The sequence below is a fragment of the Oncorhynchus nerka genome, linkage group LG2 (genome assembly GCF_034236695.1).
Source record: "Oncorhynchus nerka isolate Pitt River linkage group LG2, Oner_Uvic_2.0, whole genome shotgun sequence".
Lineage (NCBI taxonomy): Eukaryota > Metazoa > Chordata > Actinopteri > Salmoniformes > Salmonidae > Oncorhynchus > Oncorhynchus nerka.
The window spans coordinates 51159357-51178456 of record NC_088397.1 but is presented as its reverse complement, the minus strand read 5'-3'; positions in this window follow the sequence as shown (position 1 = coordinate 51178456).

Genomic DNA, 19100 nt, shown 5'->3' with positions numbered 1-19100 from the left:
CTATACACCAAGTCACTTGGCTCTGTCATAACCTCACATGGTCTCTCCTATCATTGCTATGCAGACGACACACAATTAATCTTCTCCTTTCCCCCTTCTGACGACCAGGTGGCGAATCGCATCTCTTCATGTCTGGCAGACATATCAGTGTGGATGACGGATCATCACCTCAAGCTGAACCTCGGCAAGACGGAGCTGCTCTTCCTCCCGGGGAAGGACTGCCCGTTCCATGATCTCGCCATCACGGTTGACAACTCCATTGTGTCCTCCTCCCAGAGCGCTAAGAACCTTGGCGTGATCCTGGACAACACCCTGTCGTTCTCAAACAACATCAAGGCGGTGGCCCGTTCTTGTAGGTTCATGCTCTACAACATCCGCAGAGTACGACCCTGCCTCACACAGGAAGCGGCGCAGGTCCTAATCCAGGCACTTGTCATCTCCCGTCTGGATTACTGCAACTCGCTGTTGGCTGGGCTCCCTGCCTGTGCCATTAAACCCCTACAGCTCATCCAGAACGCCGCAGCCCGTCTGGTGTTCAACCTTCCCAAGTTCTCTCACGTCACCCCGCTCCTCCGCTCTCTCCACTGGCTTCCAGTTGAAGCTCGCATCCGCTACAAGACCATGGTGCTTGCCTACGGAGCTGTGAGGGGAACGGCACCTCAGTACCTCCAGGCTCTGATCAGGCCCTACACCCAAACAAGGGCACTGCGTTCATCCACCTCTGGCCTGCTCGCCTCCCTACCACTGAGCAAGTACAGTTCCCGCGCAGCCCAGTCAAAACTGTTCGCTGCTCTGGCCCCCAATGGTGGAACAAACTCCCTCACGACGCCAGGACAGCGGAGTCAATCACCACCTTCCGGAGACACCTGAAACCCCACCTCTTTAAAGAATACCTAGGATAGGATAAAGTAATCCTTCCCACCCCCCACCCCCCCCTTAAAAGATTTAGATGCACTATTGTAAAGTGGCAGTTCCACCGGATGAACGCACCAATTTGTAAGTCGCTCTGGATAAGAGCGTCTGCTAAATGACTTAAATGTAATGTAAATGTTATACTGCTGCGCCACTCGGGAGGCCCCATCTACAAAGGTTTTAATGCTTATCAATTGCCTTGCACAAAGTATAGAAAATACGAAAATCCTACTTAAACAGGACTCATAAAGAATTTAATTTAAATGTTAATTTAATTTTTTGATCACAGAAACAATGAGAAAATATGGAAAAATGAAATGTTAATTATATAAAGCAGCCCGTGTAATCATCTGCCAGAGAGTAGTCACAATCGTCCCGAGCCCCAAGTAATACATTTGGGCCAGATAACTCTTACCGGAATCGGACTTAGCTCAATCCTCACATCCTAGCCACAAGTAATACTGCCGAAGGCGGCCCAGACTCGGGCCACATGATGTCGGCCGAGTCTGACTCTCAGCCGAGTGCCCCGACTCTCAGGCGGAATCGGCCCAGATCCACCCTGCTAGCTGGAAACAGCGTACAGATGAAAAGTTGATGAATTCAAAGCTACTCTCACGGTGAGACTAACACACACTGCACTTCAAGCCAACTGAATCTTTTAATGAGGCCCTGGGAGAAAACACAACAACAACACAATCAGTCCACCCGGTTTACTATGCATTTAACAGATGATTAACAATACTGAAATAAAGTAGATTGGGTACTTTCACTGAGCTCTTAATTCAATAGCTAGTTGACGCCCAATGAACACAACAAAGGGTGCATCACTGCAGATACCTATATGTGGGCAGAACTAGAACACTATCAGTCAACAGACACACCCAGGAGAATATAGAACACTCAGATTAGATCACTTCTACCCTGGGAATGTACTTTAGGCATACGAATAAGCAGTCATTTATATTAAGCTCATTTATATAACTGCTTTTGAGAGAAGATTATCTTTCTATATCTTTTATCTTTTAAAAAGTCTAAAGAGACAGAGAGAGGGAGTGAGAGAGAAAAAGAGAGAGAGAGAGAGAAAGAGAGAGAGAAAGAGAGATTGGACATTGAGGAGTAGAGAGAGAGTTAAAGAGAGAGAGATTTGATATTGAGGAGGAGAGACAGAGAGGGAGAGAGATGGGGAGGGAAGGGATGACAAGTTGACAAGTTCTCTCTCCGCAGATCATCCCATTGCACTCTGGGTCGGGGGTGAAATCATGTCATACAAATGAAGGAAGCAAGAACATGTAACTTTAGTCTGGAACAACCTCCATTACACTAGCATGAGTAGTGCCCATCACATGTCCAGCTGTAGACACAGGCAGACCCCTAAATGCTTCCATGAAAACGTCAAAGTGCAATTCTCAGCAAAGTCTTCTCTCTTATCACAGCAATTTGAGGGACAATTTAGCTGTCTCTGCCTACAACTCTTTGCTCTGCAGAGCTTCTGGGTCTTTTGTTGTCCTTCATCTCTGTCTCCTGTGTTCCACTCTATATCCATCCATCATTATTATCTAAGCTGACTACAAGAACAAAGTCTTTAACTTGGGAGATCCATGAAAAGCAATGCCAATTATGGAGGTTTGTCCTTGGACTATATTGGTTGACCAACAGACAGCATGCTACTCTATGACAGAGATTTCACGGTGAGCAGGGAAAACAAAGGTATACATACTCTATTAATGTCCAAAATACCTGGAATGAAGCTGCCAGCCATACACCTTTAGAACAAAGGGCTCCAAAACAGTTATTTGGCTGTTCTTGAAAGTTCCTTCTTATGGGGACAGCCGAAGTTCCTAAGCGTTTACAGTATAAGGCTTCCGAATCCTTCTTTTAATGGCCTACAGGACCACCTCACCATTATCCCTCAGCTCTAGAAAACCATGTGGTTCTGTTCAGGAACATAAATCTGGTGAGCATTAAATCGAAGCCCATTCCTTCCCAAGCTCTTCACGTGGACAAGGTAATTGTGTTCCTTATCAAGGCATTAGTAATTCAATTAGAATTATTGGCCTTTTTTTTTAGCAACAATATCAGCAGCCTGTAAATAAAATCTGCCTAAACCCCCAAAGGGAGATGAAGAGAAGTCAATGTTGCCATGGTAACAACCCCCCTGCACTGGTGGTGACAGGCAGGCCACTTGAGAAAGAGAAGCTTTTACAACTAAATGGAGGAAAATGTCACCAGTTTTACTGTTAAAAGTGACATTGTGTGTCTAGGAATTTGTAATGTGCCGTCATCAGTTTACTCAGAGTGAGGCATTTTTGGATGCTAACAAAGATATCAATAACTTTTCCAATGAATCTGGAGTAAGATTCATTCACAGTGCCTGCCTGTATTGGCTTATAATCATTGACATTATTTAGATTATGACAGAAATTATGATTCATATCTGGTATGCATAAAAGCCTCATTGAGATATAAAGGAGTATAATTGCTCTGTCGCTCAAGATTCCATGGAGTTCAATTTGTTTTAGCATAAGGCACAACTATTCAATTTCTGGCAAATCCTAGCCATTATTTGTGCTGACATTTTTATTGCTAACTTTATGCCGGCATTGCAAAAACAAATGGAATTGACTAAGAGCTTAATAAAATGTGTTATGTGAAAATGTGTTTCATGTCAATCATACAATGTTGTATTTGCGTAACCTTTTGTCTTGGCTGAAAATTCACTTTCGAGAATACCACGGCAGTTGTTCCTGAGTGATTTCTCCTGCTTGCTGTGACTTCCTCCATCCTGGCTATTGCGATCGTCATACAGTAGATGCCTCTCATAAATTGACAACCTCTTCTTTGAAATTAATGTATTCCTTTTTAAAAAACGAGGGGGAAAAAATTATAAATGAAAATATTGAGAGAAAAAAGGGAAAAAAAAGATATTCAACAGCAGTCTTCTTCCCTTGCCAATAATAATAAATTGGCCAAAGTCAGCATTTGTAGAAGTGTACCTCTATTACAGTATGCATCATTTGAACTCAGTTTCTCTTTAGTATGTTCTGAACGCTGCTGAACAAATACGGGCCTAATGTAAGTTAATTCCTGCCTCTTAAAGAAGGAACTACCTCTGTTAAGTGAGCTGGTCTAATAAAAAGTGTCAGGTCCTGGCGCAAGCCTTGGCTTTCTCCTCATGCTGAGCAGAAAGATTACATTTTGATTAATTTCTCTCAGCGAGGGCCGCAGGCCATGAGCCTGTTGGGGGAGAGCTGATGGCTGGGCTGTGAGTCAGGAGTCAGAGGGAAACGGAAGGTCACCTCAGCTCTGGATGGCTGCACTGCTGCCAGCTTCACACTCCAGCGGGGCAGTAAAAAGAGACCAGACACCAGCACTGACACACCAGACACCAACACTGACACACCAGACACCTCGAACATGCTCTGGGCTGAAACATGAATATGACAAATCTCCAGCTGTATTCCCACACACCGTGCCAACAGACAGTATTAGGCTCATGTTTCAGTCATTTGGGATGCCTTAATCTGGTTTCAGTTATTGCTCCAGAGACCTTGCCAAATGAATCTCTTTAAATTTGATCTCCATTTGGCGCCACGGTTATAGGGTGACCCCATTCTGTCAGATTTGACAAATGAAAATTATTCACTGTATTTGCAGAAACACAGACACAGCCAACCTGTGCATTGTGGCGTTTATCTATTGCGCCATGAATTGTAAGAAAAATCCAACCCAATGAAATCACAGCTGCTCTCAGTAAACGCTTGTCCTGACTTTGACCCATGTTAGGTTTTTCCACACTCCTCCAAAAGCATGGCTTACACAGCGGCATGATGCCTAGAATTAAGTAGTGGTATACAGGCAACAACAACAGAAAATCTCTGCACACCTTTGAAAGGGAACATGGTGTTGTTGTAGTTCCCTGCCTGCAGGGAGTTAACCTTGTCAGTGGTATTTTAGGCTCTGTGCCTTGGGGCTTTTTTTTCAGACTGCTGCCAGCCACCTTCTGTAGGTAGTAACAGCTAGGGGTTGTCATGGAAACAGGCCGCTGAGATGAGACATGGCGCAGACTACCATACACATTTTCAAAAGAAAGCATTTATTGGCATTACAACTAAAAAATACAAATCTGTTCCAATCCTCAGATGCTCATAAACACATATCAGATCATGCATGATCATTAGGTTTGCATTAGTTAGGTAATGTGAAAATATTGATTTCCGACTAAATAGACATACCCAAATTATTTATCATAAACAACACGTAGTAATTCTCACCTTTCTGGTAAAAAAAAACAGTTATAAATTGCTGAGGTGTAGTCACTTTTGAGGACACAAGTTGAAGTACACAATAGGGGAGAGTGGGGTAAGTCGAGTTAAAAGGGTTAGTTGAGACACCTCTTGTTTCTAGGAAACCATACACAAAATTCATCATTTGACCAAATATTTAGGAGTCTGTAATGAGAGAAACCACATGGAAAAAGTGATTTTCACAAAGACAAATTCATTTATTGTGTTAGAAGTGTAATGATGCTTGAATCTAAACCAAAGTAGATTGTTCTATACATCAGTTGAGGGTCTCTATAGGCTTCAATATAAGGTCCTAAACCTAACATGAAAGTACATCCTTGTAGCTGCATGGGCTAATATCATCAAAAAGTTTGCCTTGGGATAAGTTGAGCCAATGGCCATGGGGTAAGTTGAGCCAAAGATTGTGAAAATGTAATATGTGTAAACATTTGTATGAACATAACGAGATTCAACAACTGAGAAATAAACTGAACAAGTTCCACAGACATGTGACTAATAGAAATTGAAGAATGTGTCCCTGAACAGAGGGGGGGGGGGTCAAAATCAAAAGTAACTGTCAGTATCTGGTGCTGCAATGCATCTCCTCCTCAACGACTGCACCAGATTTGCCAGTTCTTGCTGTGAGATGTTACCCCACTCCTCCACCAAGGCACCTGCAAGTTCCCGGACATTTCTGGTGGGAATGGCCCTAGCCCTTACCCTCCGATCCAACAGGTCACAGACGTGCTCAGTGGGATTGAGATCCGGGCTCTCGCTGGCCATGGTAGAACACTGACATTCCTGTTTTGCAGGAAATCACACACAGAACGAGCAGCATGGCTGGTGGCATTGTCATGCTGGAGGGTCATGTCAGGATGAGCCTGCAGGAAGGGTACCACATGAGGGAGGAGGATGTCTTCCCTGTCACGCACACCGTTGAGTTTGCCTGCATTGACAACAAGCTCAGTCTAATGATGCTGTGACACACCGCGCCAGACCATGACGGACCCTCCACCTCCAAATCGATCCCATTCCAGAGTACAGGCCTCGGTGGAACGCTCATTCCTTTGATGATAAACGCGAATCCGATCATCACCCCTGGTGAGACTAAACCGCGACCCGTCAGTGAAGAGCACTTTTTGCCAGTCCTGTCTGGTCCAGCGATGGTGGGTTTGTGCCCATAGGCGACGATGTTGCCTGTGATGTCTGGTGAGGACCTGCCTTACAACAGGCCTACAAGCCCTCAGTCCAGGCTCTCTCAGCCTATTGTGGACAGTCTGAGCACTGATGGAGGGATTGTGCATTCCTGGTGTAACTCAGGCAGTTGTTGTTGCCGTCCTGTACCTGTCCCGCAGGTGTGATGTTCGGCTGTACCGATCCTGTGCAGGTGTTGTTACACGTGGTCTGCCACTGCGAGGACGATGAGCTGTCCATCCTGTCTCCCTGTAGCGCTGTCTTAGGCATCTCACAGTATGGACATCGCAATTTATTGCCCTGGCCACATCTGCAGTCCTCATGCCTCCTTGCAGCATGCCTAAGGCACATTCATGCAGATGACCCTGGGCATCCTTCTTTTGGTGTTTTTCAGAGTCAGTAGAAAGGCCTCTTTAGTGTCCTAAGTTTCATAACTGTGACCTTAATTGCCTACCGTAAGCTGTTAGTGTCGTAACGACCTTTCCACACGTGCATGTTCATGAATTGTTTGTGGTTCATTGAACAAGCATGGGAAACAGTGTTTAAACCCTTTACAATGAAGATCTGTGAAGTTATTTGAATTGTTACGAAGTATCTTTGAAAGACAGGGACATTTCTTTTTCATGACCCTGTTTCTTTTTCGTTAGAAAGAATACTATATTTCCCTTGATTGAGTGATACTGATACTAATGTGATAAAAAATACACTACATGAACAAAGGTATGTGGACACCTGCTCGTCGAACATCTCATTCCTAAATCTTGGGCATTAATATGGCGTTGGTCCCCCCTTTGCTGCTATAGCAGCCTCCTCTCTTCTTGGAAGGCTTTCCACTAGATGTTGGAACATTGCTGCGGGAATGTGCTTCCATTCAGCCACAGGAGCATTAGTGAGGTTGGGCACTGATGTTGAGCGATTAGGCATAGCTCGCAGTTGGCGTTCCAATTCATCCCAAAGGTATTCGATGGGGTTGAGGTCAGAGCTCTGTGAAGGCCAGTCAAGTTCTTTCACACCAATCTCGACAAACCATGTATATGTTTTTACCCCCCTTTTCATCATATCCATTGTTGATCTTGTCTCATCGCTGCAACTCCCCAATGGGGAAGAGGCGAAAGTTGAGTCATCTGTCCTCCAAAACATGACCCGCCAAACCGCGCTCCTTAACACCCGCACGCTTGACCCGGAAGCCAGCCACACCAATGTGTCAGAAGAAACACTGTTCAACTGACGACCGAGATCAGCCTGCTGGCACCCGGGCTGCCACAAAGAGTCGCTAGAGCGCGATGAGCAAAGTAACCTCCCCGGCCAAACCCTCCCCTAACACAGACGATGCTGACCAATTGTGCGCCACCCTATGGGACTCCCAGATGTGACACAGCATGGGTCCAAACCTGGGTTTGTAGTGACACCTCAAGCACTGCAATGCAGTGCCTTAGACCACTGCACCACTCAGGAGGCTCAACAAACCATTTTATGATGGACCTCGCTTTATACACGGGATCATTGTCATGTTGAAACAGATAAGGGCCTTCCCCAAACTGCTGCCACAAAGTTGGAAGCACAGAACTGCCTAGAATGTTATTGTATGCTGTAGCATTAAGATTTCCCTTCACTGGAAGTAAGGGGCCTAGCCCTAACCATGAAAAACTTTACAGTATACACTATGCATTGGGGCAGGTAGCATTCTCTTGGCATCCACCAAAACAAGATTAGTCCGTCGGATTGCCAGATGGGGCAGCGTAATTCATCACTCCATAGAACGCGTTTCCACTGCTCCAGAGTCCAATGGCGGTGAGCTTTACACCACTCCAGCCAATACTTGGCATTGCGCATGGTGATCTTAGGCTTATGTGCAGCTGCTCAGCCTTGGAACCCCATTTTATGAAGCTCCCGACGAACAGTTCTTGTGCTGACGTTGCTTCCAGAGGCAGTTTGGAACTCGGTAGTGAGTGTTGCAACCGATGACAGATGATTTTTACGAGCTACCCGTTTCATCACTCAGCGGTCCTGTTCTGTGAGCTTTTGTGGCCTACCACTTCGCGGCTGAGCCAATGTTGCTCCTAGATGTTTCCACATCACAATAACAGCACTTACAGTTGACCAGGGAAGAGCAGATATTTGATGAACTGACTTGTTGGAAAGGTGACAGTAAGGCCATTCTAAGGCCAATGTTTGTATATGGAGATTGCATGGCTGTGTGCTCAATTTTATACACCTGTCAGCAACGGGTGTGGCTGAAATAGTCAAATGAACTAATTTGAAGGTTGTCCACATTCTTTTCTATATATAGTGTATGAAAATATGAAAAAGGAAGTTTTTTCTTATTCAACAAAAGTGGGGGAGTAAGGCTTGCAATTATTTAAATGCTTTCTAAATATAGTAACAATCAAATTATAAACAACTTGCTATAATATTTCACCTTTCTTACAACTGTAAAAAATATATGACATATATATGATTATACTTAGTGATAGTACAAAATTAGCAACATTTCTTATAGAACTGACGACAGAGCATTTTCTGCCCAGCGTCCTCTGAGCGACGCACAGACGCCATTCAGATGCCTGCTGAATCATTGCTTTTCCTCTGATTTTGTCCCTCTGTGATCAAGAGAAAGTGGTCTTGTTTAAATTCTATTAAATTATTTTATATATTTATTAACTCCCCTAAATAGGGGACTTAAAGTTTAAGAGGTACTGTACCACAAGATGTTCAAGGTAACTACATATATCCAACAAGCTCTCACTGTCTCACTGCAGAATTAAACGTTCATCTATGTTCTCCAAAGTCAAATTTCAAAGCGTTTTTGTTGCTCCAAAAACAGTACATTACAGTACAGTAGAGCACAGTAGAGTACAGTACATGAATGAAAAGTAAAGAAAAGTAGAGTAGAGTTGAGTACAGTAAAGTAAAGTCCTGTACAGTAGAGTAGAATAGAGTGGAGTAGAGTTCCATACAGTGCACAGTAGAGAACACTAAATTGACTACACTATAATATTTTTCCGCAATTCTGTTACTGGCTGTAAATCCACTTCACTTAATGTAGTTCAATAACCAAAACCACCTGGGGGCAGCCCGTCAAGAAATCCATGATCCAATTTCAGAGGGAGGTGTTTAATCCCAGGGTCCTTAGTTTAGTGATGAGTTTGGAGGGCACTATGGTGTGGAATGCTGAGCTGTAATCAATGAACAGTATTCTCATGTAGGCATTCCTTTTGTCCAGATGGGAAAGGGCAGTGTGGAGTGCAATAAAGATTGCGTCATCTGTGGATCTGTTTGGGCCGGTATGCAAATTGGAGTGTGTCCAGGATGATGGTGTTGATGTGAGCCATGACCCGCCTTTCAAAGCATATAATGGCTATAGATGTGAGTGCTACGGGGTGATTTAGACATGTTACCTTGGTGTTCTTGGAAACAGAAACTATGGTTTTCTGCTTGAAACATATACAGGACCAGTCAAAAGTTTGGACTCACCTACTCATTCAAGGGTTTTTCTTGAGAGAATGCCAAGTGTCTGCATAGCTGTCATTAAGTCAAAGGGTGGCTACTTTGAAGAATCTCAAATATAAAATATATTTGGATTTGTTTCACACTTCGTTACTACATGATTCCATATGTGTTATTTCATAGTGTTGAAGTCTTCACTATTATTCTACAATGTAGAAAATAGTAAAAATAATGAAAACCCTTGAATGAGTAGGTGAGTCTAAACTTTTTATATATATATATATATATATATGCACTGCTGTAGCTCGGCCATCTTTCACTGCAGATTACCGATTTTGATTGGGATTTTTAAAATTATGTTACTTAGATTGAAGCAGGGGTGCGTCAATAGACTCTTAAGGATTAAAGTCACCGGCCCCTAGGAGTAGGGCCTCTGGGTAAGCATTTTCTTGTTGGCCCTATACAGCTTGTTAAGTACGGTCTTAGTGCCAGCATACGTGTGTGGTGGTAAATAGACAGGTTTGAGAAATATCTTGGTAAACCATACTATTTACAGCTTATCATGAGTTATTCTAACTCAGGCTAGCAGAACTTTGAGATTTCCCTAATATTAAAGATTGCACGCCAGATGTTGTTAACAAACACAACACGCAACATCTCCCCTGACTTTCCCCCGACGCCACCGTTCTGTCCCGCCAATGTATAGAAAAACAAACCAGCTAGATTTATATTTACCATGTCCTTGTTCAGCCACGACTCTGCGAAACATAGGATATTACAGTTCTTCATATCACGTTGATAGGATACGGAACTCATCCAGTTTATTCTCCAGTGATTGGCAATTTTTCCTCTCTGTGACGTAGTCTCGTCAGGTAGCCTGTACAGCGCCATCTCCTCCTTATTTGACTCTCGAGGATTTGGGCCTGGTTTCGCCTCCGACTCATTGAAGTAGAAGTCCTCTTCCAAATCGAGGTTAGTGATAGCAGTTCTGATGTCCAGAATCTCTTTTCAGTCATAGGAAATGATGGTGGAAACATTATGTACAAAAATACACAAAATAGCACAATTGGTCAGGAGCCTGTAAAATGGACACTATTCCCTCTAGTACCATTCTCAGACTCAAAGCAATAATTATTTTAATTAGAAAAAACATAGGGTGGTAAAAGCTAGCTAGCATTTCCCCATCATTCACTAATGCGCTTAATTTCTGACAGGCTGGTCAGATTACATTTCAGCCTCAGAGACTGATAAATCAGGATTCTGACGTGTTAGCTGTTTCATAGGTAAAGCTCCTTGTAGGCAGATTAGTAGTCTTTGATTTAAAGGCTGATGCAGGGTTGCCGGAAAATGTGTGGCGAGGAGCCATTTGCCACAGCACTTTTTAATCAGGTGTGGCAGCGCCACATTTTTTATTTCGTTGAAATAAAATATATTGACGCAAAATGCTAAAAAGAGGGGCAAAAACACAGCCAGATGATACAAAATGTAAAACAGTAACAGTAAAACACGATCAACATTAAAAGAGCTTAGTTTCCTTAAAAAGTAGAGCCTTTGCTGTCCTTTCTTATACATCAGTGCTGTGCATTTTCCCCAACGTAGCTTGTGGTGATGCACAGCTAGGGTTGGGTAGGTTACTTTCTAAATGTAATCCATTACAGTTACTAGTTATCTGTCCAAAATTGTAATCAGTAACATAACGTTTGGATAAGCCAAACTCAGCAACGTAATCTGATTACATTCAGTTACTTTTAGATTACTTTCCCTTTAAGAGACAATAAAAAAATACAAAAATGTATGTTACCAATTGAACGACATATGTCGCAGGATTTACATTTACATTTAAGTCATTTAGCAGACGCTCTTATCCAGAGCGACTTACAAATTGGTGCGTTCACCTTAACCTCTTAGTCCGCCCCATCCCGCATGCGGTATCGTTACTTCAGCCTCAAGCTCATTACCATAACGCAACATTAGCGATTTTTAAAAATCGCAAATGAAACGAAATAAATATGCCTGTTCTCAAGCTTATCCTTTTCTTAACAATCCTGTCGTCTCAGATTTTCAAAATATGCTTTAGAACCAGAGAAAATCACTAATTTGTGTAAGAGTGGTGATAGCTAGCTTAGCGTTAGCATTAACATTTAGCACGCAACATATTCACAAAAACCAGCCAAGGAATCAAATAAAATAATTTACCTTTGAAGAACTTCAGATGTTTCAATGAGGAGACTCTCAGTTACATAGCAGATGTCCAGTTTTTCCTGAAAGATTCTTGTGTAGGACACATCGTTCCCTTTTGTTACTATGCATATGGCTACCGAAACTAACCGAAAATTCAGTCACCTACATGTCAAACTTTTTTCCGAATTAACTCCATGATATTGACTGAAACATGGAAAACGTTGTTTGAATCAATCCTGAAGGTGGTTTGTCATATTTCTCTCCATTGAAAGCACCGTCCTTGTATCTTGCCTCGTTCTGATAAGTGACTGGAAAAATACTAGGACCTGACTTTTGCGCACCAATTGCCACGCAGACACCAAGAGGGACACCTGGCAATTGTAGTCTCTTATGGTCAATCTTCCAATGATATGCCTACAAATACGTCACAATGCTGCAGAGACCTTGGGGAAACAAGAGAAAGAGTCCGTTCATTCCTGTCGCATTCACAGCCATATAAGGCGATCATGGAAAACGTAGCCTCAGAAATCCTGTGCATTTCCTGGTCGGTCATACATCTTGGTTTTGCCCGAAACATTTGTTCTAAGGGACTCACAGTGAAAATCTTTGCATTTCTGGAAACGTAAGACTGTCTTCTTTCCAAAGTTATCAATTCCAAGCATATTCGAGCATCTTTTCGTGACAAAATATTGCGCTTAAAACGGGCACGTCTTTTTATCCAAAAATGAAATACTGCCCCTATAGGACTAACAGGTTAAGACATCCAGTGGAACAGCCACTTTACAATAGTGCATCTAAATCTTTTAAGGGGGGGGGGGGGGGGGGGTGAGAAGGATTACTTTATCCTATCCTAGGTATTCCTGAAAGAGGTGGGGTTTCAGGTGTCTCCGGAAGGTGGTGATTGACTCCGCTGTCCTGGCATCGTGAGGGAGTTTGTTCCACCATTGGGGGGCCAGAGCAGCGAACAGTTTTGACTGGGCTGCGCGGGAACTGTACTTCCTCAGTGGTAGGGAGGCGAGCAGGCCAGAGGTGGATGAACGCAGTGCCCTTGTTTGGGTGTAGGGCCTGATCAGAGCCTGGAGGTACTGAGGTGCCGTTCCCCTCACAGCTCCGTAGGCAAGCACCATGGTCTTGTAGCGGATGCGAGCTTCAACTGGAAGCCAGTGGAGAGAGCGGAGGAGCGGGGTGACGTGAGAGAACTTGGGAAGGTTGAACACCAGACGGGCTTCGGCGTTCTGGATGAGTTGTAGGGGTTTAATGGCACAGGCAGGGAGCCCAGCCAACAGCGAGTTGCAGTAATCCAGACGGGAGATGACAAGTGCCTGGATTAGGACCTGCGCTGCTTCCTGTGTGAGGCAGGGTCGTACTCTGCGGATGTTGTAGAGCATGAACCTACAAGAACGGGCCACCGCCTTGATGTTAGTTGAGAACGACAGGGTGTTGTCCAGGATCACGCCAAGGTTCTTAGCGCTCTGGGAGGAGGACACAATGGAGTTGTCAACCGTGATGGCAAGATCATGGAACGGGCAGTCCTTCCCCGGGAGGAAGAGCAGCTCCGTCTTGCCGAGGTTCAGCTTGAGGTGGTGATCCGTCATCCACACTGATATGTCTGCCAGACATGCAGAGATGCGATTCGCCACCTGGTCATCAGAAGGGGAAAGGAGAAGATTAATTGTGTGTCGTCTGCATAGCAATGATAGGAGAGACCATGTGAGGTTATGACAGAGCCAAGTGACTTGGTGTATAGCGAGAATAGGAGAGGGCCTAGAACAGAGCCCTGGGGGACGCCAGTGGTGAGAGCGCGTGGTGAGGAGACAGATTCTCGCCACGCCACCTGGTAGGAGCGACCTGTCAGGTAGGACGCAATCCAAGCGTGGGCCGCGCCGGAGATGCCCAACTCGGAGAGGGTGGAGAGGAGGATCTGATGGTTCACAGTATCGAAGGCAGCCGATAGGTCTAGAAGGATGAGAGCAGAGGAGAGAGAGTTAGCTTTAGCAGTGCGGAGGGCCTCCGTGATACAGAGAAGAGCAGTCTCAGTTGAATGACTAGTCTTGAAACCTGACTGATTTGGATCAAGAAGGTCATTCTGAGAGAGATAGCGGGAGAGCTGGCCAAGGACGGCACGTTCAAGAGTTTTGGAGAGAAAAGAAAGAAGGGATACTGGTCTGTAGTTGTTGACATCGGAGGGATCGAGTGTAGGTTTTTTCAGAAGGGGGTGCAACTCTCGCTCTCTTGAAGACAGAAGGGACGTAGCCAGCGGTCAGGGATGAGTTGATGAGCGAGGTGAGGTAAGGGAGAAGGTCTCCGGAAATGGTCTGGAGAAGAGAGGAGGGAATAGGGTCAAGTGGGCAGGTTGTTGGGCGGCCGGCCGTCACAAGACGCGAGATTTCATCTGGAGAGAGAGGGGAGAAAGAGGTCAGAGCACAGGGTAGGGCAGTGTGAGCAGAACCAGCGGTGTCGTTTGACTTAGCAAACGAGGATCGGATGTCGTCGACCTTCTTTTCAAAATGGTTGACGAAGTCATCTGCAGAGAGGGAGGAGGGGGAGGGGGAGGAGGATTCAGGAGGGAGGAGAAGGTGGCAAAGAGCTTCCTAGGGTTAGAGGCAGATGCTTGGACTTTAGAGTGGTAGAAAGTGGCTTTAGCAGCGGAGACAGAAGAGGAAAATGTAGAGAGGAGGGAGTGAAAGGATGCCAGGTCCGCAGGGAGGCGAGTTTTCCTCCATTTCCGCTCGGCTGCCCGGAGCCCTGTTCTGTGAGCTCGCAATGAGTCGTCGAGCCACGGAGCAGGAGGGGAGGACCGAGCCGGCCTGGAGGATAGGGGACATAGAGAATCAAGGGATGCAGAAAGGGAGGAGAGGAGGGTTGAGGAGGCAGAATCAGGAGATAGGTTGGAGAAGGTTTGAGCAGAGGGAAGAGATGATAGGATGGAAGAGGAGAGAGTAGCGGGGGAGAGAGAGCGAAGATTGGGACGGCGCGATACCATCCGAGTAGGGGCAGTGTGGGAAGTGTTGGATGAGAGCGAGAGGGAAAAGGATACAAGGTAGTGGTCGGAGACTTGGAGGGGAGTTGCAGTGAGGTTAGTGGAAGAACAGCATCTAGTAAAGATGAGGTCGAGCGTATTGCCTGCCTTGTGAGTAGAGGGGGAAGGTGAGAGGGTGAGGTCAAAAGAGGAGAGGAGTGGAAAGAAGGAGGCAGAGAGGAATGAGTCAAAGGTAGACGTGGGGAGGTTAAAGTCGCCCAGAACTGTGAGAGGTGAGCCATCCTCAGGAAAGGAGCTTATCAAGGCATCAAGCTCATTGATGAACTCTCCGAGGGAACCTGGAGGGCGATAAATGATAAGGATGTTAAGCTTGAAAGGGCTGGTAACTGTGACAGCATGGAATTCAAAGGAGGCGATAGACAGATGGGTAAGGGGAGAAAGAAAGAATGACCACTTGGGAGAGATGAGGATCCCGGTGCCACCACCCCGCTGACCAGAAGCTCTCGGGGTGTGCGAGAACACGTGGGCGGACGAGGATAAACCGATGTTAAAGTTTATATAGCTGGCCATATATGGATGTTACATTTTACTTTATGGGTTGGTTACGTAGGCTTCTTCTAACCTATCGCTTTCTACTACATAAAATAATACGATTCAGTTATATCTTTACATTAATATTTATAATTTATGAGTCCAAAAATGGATGTAGCAACTACAGACTGCCCCTTTAAGTATATCAACAGTGTGTGCATTTGAGCATGTCTCTATTAGACCTATGAATTATACATTTTTTTATCAGCATGAATTCGATAGAGCAATGAAAGCCCCACTTTTATTCTATAGGCTGGGATCGCACTATGCAGCTGTTGCAAGATCACATTTTTCACTGGCTGTCCACTGGTTTCAAAAACAATGATTGATATGCAGTTTAAACTTCTTGAATTCAACCATTCCTGGGTTCAAATAAACATTTTGATTTGTGAAGAGCCATCCACAACAACCATAATCCGTAAGCAGGAAATAGCTAAATGAGAGAGCAGCAGTGTGTTTCACATCAATGTGCAATGTAGATATCAATAATAAGTGATCCGTATCGCCATAGACTACACCACTGCTGTCATCCTTACCTCCAAGCGTTTATTCAAGTTGGTTAATCTTTGGATCCCGACAGCAGTCGCACCATTGGAAGACATAGCTTGGACTGTAGCCTACAAAAGCCTATTCCTGCTCTTTTCCCTCGATCCATCAAACACATTTGGTGTGTCATCATAGTGGTCTCTAACTTGTGGTCAGACTCGCTCAGGTGGAACAAACATAAATTTACGCCATTTTTCAATGCTCATTTGAATGTCATTGAGAAAACAGAGAAATGTAAAAAACAATGTTTGCAAACATCCTTTCTGAATTTAAAAGTAATCCTCTAAGTAATCATCTAGTTTTTCAAAAGTATCTGTAATCTGATTATAATTGTTGCTGGTAATGTAACAGATTACAGTTACCGTTTTTTGTAATGCCTTACATGTAACAGATTACATGTAGTCCGTTACACCCCAACCCTGTGTACAACACCCAAATCGTTATACTCCTACACTACCTCTATGTATTGCCCCTGAACAACAGTCAGTGGGGAGGGTGTTATGTTTCCCCTACAGTCAATATGCGTTTCTTTTCTCTTTTTTTGTGTTCAGCACTAAGTGAGAGTCATCACACCACTTAACAAAGTTCTCCAAGACTGGCCCATGCTCCTTCTCCTCATCCTGGATTAGCCTGACCAGTGCTGTGTTGTCTGCAATCTTAATCAATTGTCTTCCAGGGTAGGAGCTTTTACAGTCATTGGTATACAGCTGCGGAGAAAGCACACACCATGGAGGAGATACCATGCTAGTGGTGCGCTTGTCTGACATCCACTGTCCCACCTTGACCTGCTGTGTCCTATTGCACAGGATCCACAGCACCAGGCTTCCATCCAATGATAGATTGTCTGTCAAAGAGAAATCAACAAATAAGACCTTAGCATGGCATTTGACCCTCTAGGTGATTGTAGATACAATAAGGTTCAGTAGCATAAGGATGGCATCAACAACCCCTTCCCCCTAACAGACACAAAAGCAAACTGAAGGCAATTAAGACGCATGTTGCTGATCCAAAGAGAATTTTAAAAATGAAAGAGAAAATACCTGCCAGTTGCTCTGTAAAGAGTTTTAAAACAGGCAGAACCCTGATTTATCAGCCTCAGTTCCAATTGTGTTTTTATGTATGTGCAGTGCTGCAAACAATGATTAATCTGCATTAACATTCTACTTTAAAAAAAATGTATCTCAGTTTAAGGAACTTCTTACTCGTTGCCCTAATAGTGGTAAGTGGTATATTTGGATTTGTATCCCTTTTTTGTACCTACTGTCTGATTTATGAAGGTCAACAACCATTTGTCTCTTTTACTTTGTGAGTTGTTTACTCTCAGTAAAACAAGGAATCCATGGAAGGCCTACCACTGGTGTGTGGCCTTCCATTGATTCCTTGTTTTACTGGAATAGTGGTAAATGTGCCTTGTATTGGAAGCATGTGTATCTTGTCCCAACGCAAAGTGAGGAAGATAGTTCGGGAGGCAAAGAAAGGTTCAAGGGCCACAGTTGGAGAATTACAGAACTTGGTTGCATCTTCGGTTCACCAAGTCTCCAAATCTAGCATTAGATGCCACCTAAAAGACAACAGCCTCTTTGGAAGGGTTGCCAAAATTTGTAAAATTCTTTAGAGCAACCAAGAAATGTAAATTCCTGCCTGAGTTTGCTAAATGACATTGGCACTTGGATTGGAAACAGTGCTACGGTCAGATGACATGAAAATAGAGCTCTTTGGCCACACACACCAGTGGTAGGTTTGGTGTCAAAAGAAGGATATCACATGCAGAAAACAACCTCTTACATACTGTAAAATATGGTCGTGGATCTTTGATGTGATGGGCTATTTTGCTTCCACTGGTCCTGGGGTCCTTTTTAAGGTCAACGGCAATTTGAACTTCACCAAGTACCAACGCATTTTAGCCAAAACCCCTGTTCCCTCTGCCAGGAGGCTAAACCTTGGCCGCAAGTGAATCTTCCAGCAAGACAATAACATCAAGCACACATCAAAATACACAAATAAATGGTTAATTGACCACACAATCAACATTTTGCGATGGCCAATGGTTTCCGGACTTGAACCCAATTTGAAAACCTGTCGTTTGAAGTGAAGAGGGCAGTCCATAAGCACACACGAAGGATATAAAGGATCTGGAAAGAAAGTCTATGGAGTAATTATCTAAGATTCCTCCCAATGTGTTCTCCAATCTCATAAAACATTTTAGAAAAAGGCTCAGTGCCGTTAACCTCGCAAGCAAAGTTTTGTGGAGTACTGAAAATGGGGGTGCAAATAATCTTTACTTCTATCGACTGCTCGCACCCTCCCGCCCGTCCAGCATCACTACTCTGGACGGTTCTGACCTAGAATATGTTAACAACTACAAATACCTAGGTGTCTGGCTAGACTGCAAAATCTCCTTCCAGACTCACATTAAGCATATCCAATCCAAAATTACATCTAGAATCGGCTTCCTATTTCACAACAAAGCCTCCTAACCGCCAAACATACCCTCATAAAACTGACTATCCTACCGATCCTTGACTTCGACGATGTCATTTACAAAATAGCCCCCAACACTCTACTCAGCAAACCCTGTATTCTATCACAGTGCCATTCGTTTTATCACCAAATCCCCATATACTACCCACCACTGCGACCTCTACGCTCCCGTTGGCTGGCCCTAACTACAGATCCGTCGCCAAACCCATTGGCTCCAGATCATCTAAGTCTTTGCTAGGTAAAGCCCCGCCTTATCTCAGCTCACTGGTCACCATAGCAACACCCACCCGTAGCACGCACACCAGCAGGTATATTGCACTGGTCATCCCGAAAGCCAACACTTACTTTGGCCCCCTTTCCTTCCAGTTCTCTGCTGCCAATGACTGGAATGAGTTGCAAAAATCACTGAAGCTGGAGTTTATGCTCCTTTAACTTTAAGAAATCAGCTGTCAGAGCAGCTTACCGATCACTGTACCTGTACACAG